The sequence below is a fragment of the Bos grunniens genome, chromosome X (genome assembly GCF_055505025.1).
Source record: "Bos grunniens cultivar Pamir isolate PY7600 chromosome X, Bosgru_T2T1.0, whole genome shotgun sequence".
Classification (NCBI taxonomy): Eukaryota; Metazoa; Chordata; class Mammalia; order Artiodactyla; family Bovidae; genus Bos; species Bos grunniens.
In genome coordinates, this window is record NC_141194.1 from 119,698,040 (window position 1) to 119,701,424 (window position 3,385).

Here is a 3,385-nt window from a genome sequence, read left to right on the forward strand (position 1 = left end):
GTTTGCCCAAGCAGATCTAACACACCTAAAAGAGATTTATACCTCTAAAATGAAATAATAATTACAATAAAATCAGTTGTTATGTCACACATTTATTTACTATTTTTCAAGTAAATTGCCTCGAGATGGATAGCTCTAATCTCAATGGTGATCCCAAGTGGATTGTTCCTCTACCAGGTTCTTAAATATGGTGAGAATATACTAGTTGGTAGAAGTTAGCTTCTTTTACATGGATGGCCTTTTTTTTTTTTTTTTTTTTGAGCCCTTAATTATTTTGGGAGGCTTTATAGGTGGCTTCCTTGCATTTTATATTGTGCATAATAATCATCTCCCTGTCACTCTCACTATCACTGCTATATGTTGACAAATGGCTATCATTCATGTTGCCATACAGTGGGTTGTCTTTGGGCTCTGTCTTGAGATGACTTGTAAAAGCACTTCAGTTTGCATTAAGAAAGTGGAACTGGAACATGCTTCATATTCTCTTCTGAAGGAGTGATGAATAGCTCAGAAACAGCATTGCAAACAATGCATTTTTCCTTGTAGCATTGACAAAACTTCACTGGTTGAGGCCTAGATAATATTTCTGCCCTACCTTCACTAGCTGGTCTTTTTAGTTTAAGATGTCTCTGGAGTTTGGTCAGTTTCACTATACTTGATTGCTCAGGGACACTTTGACTCTTTGGATATGGTGGAGACGTTTTGGTTGGCTTGACTGGACATTGCAGACTTGATGGCCAAGTTGGCTTGATGGCTTTCTTTGGATAGTATGGACTGACTTGACCGACTAGCTTATGGGCATGAGCCCACCTATGTGCCTTTTTTGGACTGCGTATTCTATGCAACTTTTCCTGGGGGAGTGATCCTAATACTTCTTTGGGAGCTGATGGCTTGGATGGGTTTTGTTGACTCGAGGGCCTGACTAACTTTTCTGTACTTGAAGGTACAGAGGCTATTTGTGGACTTGAGGGCCCAGATGACTTATCTATACTAGATAGCACTGATTGTTTTTCTGGACTGCCTGGACCAGCAGTCAGTGACTTGGACTCAGTGAATGATATTTTAAATGATGTGGATGTTTTGGTGATGTCTTCTTTCTTGACCCTGAAAATACAGAAGATTTGGAGTATGGCAATTTAAATCAGAAGAGTACTCTTGCTATCAATGGAAAGCACGGGCTATTGTGTCAGTTTCGATTTCTGGTCTTTTTTTGGCTCTAGCAGGAAAATTGAACACAATAAGAATTGGAGAGTGCTGAAAACTGTCACTCAGGTTACAGATTTGAACTTGTGTTGAATGCTTTTTCTTTTTCTTAACTTTACTGTTTCAACCACAATAGATAACCATATAGTCATGTATGGAATGACACAAACTTGTTTCGAATCTACCATTGAGAGGGAGAGAATTTTATCTATTCCAGAAATTAAGCTTTTTTTTTTTTAAGTCACAAGTTGATATGCAAATGAGGCATAAATGTCACGTAAAACATCTTTAGACCGAATTCATTGTTTTCCTATCATATTTAAACCATCAAATTTTGTATCCATGTATGTTTATACTCACAAGATTACTCTAAAACCAAATGAATAGAACAGTGATATATTTCAGTCACCAGTCCTTGGACTGGGAAATTTTTAGGAACCCAGTATGTCAGAGCCAGCTTGATCCTCCTATATAAAAGGCAGGGACTAGGATCACTGAACACAATAATTTTTCATGTTATTACATCTTAACATAGTAGATTATCTAAAATGCATTACTATCTTCGGAATGCAGAAACCCAACTCCTTCTTTCTCCCCTGAGAAGATTTTGATTCTGTCTTATTTAGATAGTCATCCCCTCTTTTCCTAGACTCAATTTATCATGAAATTAGCAACATGGGGCTCAACTGAACCCTGAGTAGGAGATAGTTTTGACTAAAGTTGATAATGTGCTTGAGATCATTTAAGAGCTTCATTTAAGTGAACATATCCAACCCACAAGATGTTGGTAGCTCTTTTGACATTTAAAGTTAACGTTAAGTAACCAAAACAACAGTGAACCTGTCTATGTTTATGTGCATGCATGCGTTCCCCCCTACCCCTTGTATTTTTAATTCATAGGTGTAAGACTTACGTTGTTGCTGTAGAGGCATCCATGTCCACACAGCTATAGTGAATAAAATAATAAAATCTTAAAATAAAGCAGATGATGAGGATAACAGTTATGAAAATGAGTAGCCATTGCTGTACTCCTTCAATTCTTCTCTGCCTGGATTCAACATGTGTAGCTACTGTGAAATAAAATATGTCATCAGAACATGTGATAGGTAACCAAGTTTGCTTCCATTTTGATGGGGTTGTTACTATAGGTCAAAGTCAAATCTCATCATCAATTATTTCTTTAAACATGATAAGTGTTCCACTATCATTTTCCTTGTTCTCTCACGTCCCCAGCCAGCCACAGTCTAAAAGCCAACTCTAGGAGCTATCTCTGGCTAATCAGTATAATTACCTAGGTTACCCCACATCGTGGCTTGTTCAACCCATTACCTAGATTTTTGAGTGTGTGAATGTACTTGAGTGTTTGTGTGTGTGAATGTGTATGGTAGGAAAATGGATGGGACAAGAAAAAAAAACAAACATTTTTGAAACCCACTTTGTGTTAGGTACCATGCTAGATTCACTAATTCACATAGAATTTTCTAGTTTGGCTGGTGGGAGGAGGAGGCAGGGGTTGGTGGATTGGGTGGGGATGGGGAATGAAAGGGGACAGTATGGTTGTACTCTTCATGTTTCTATGTTGTTTGAAATTTTTACATGGAAGTATAACTCTCAGATGTTGTCCTATAAATTCTTGAAGACCTACTCATATAGTAAGGTAGAAGAAAGAGCAGATTTCTTAAACACAGCTAGCTTGTCTAATTAAGTATTTGAATGTATTTAAATTAATAGATCATAGTTTCTAGCATTTAAGGTTAGGCACATACCTGCAGTAGCAGATCCATTGCTTTCATTTCTATCTAAACAACTATTTGTCCAAATTGATAAAAGGAGGACATAAATGAAGAGATTCATGTCCAGGACCTTGTTGGTTTCCTCTGCCAGGAAAACTGCTGGATTTACAATGGCTCAGCTTGCTTTAGGGGGCTATGACATCATAATCATTCTATGTCATATCCTGACAGCACAATCTCACCATGGGGAGGCATGAGCTCCTGTGTACAAATATTATGAAAAGACTTTTAATCATTTATTTCTCCATTAGATCAAATATTCTATCAAATTTGAATCAAAAAGTTTGAGACATTATTAAGCAAAGAAGGCAGAGAAAATGGGTTCACTCTAGATACTTTATTAAATGTTAAGGAGGCACCTTACAGCCCTATAGTAGTTCTTGTGTTTT

General features: G+C 37.2%; 1 pseudogene; it reads right to left on the bottom strand.

Annotated features, from left to right (window-relative positions):
* Positions 1 to 265: 265 nt before the first annotated feature.
* LOC147341246 (uncharacterized protein CXorf66 homolog) lies at positions 266 to 3,057 on the bottom strand (annotated as a pseudogene).
* Positions 3,058 to 3,385: the final 328 nt, after the last annotated feature.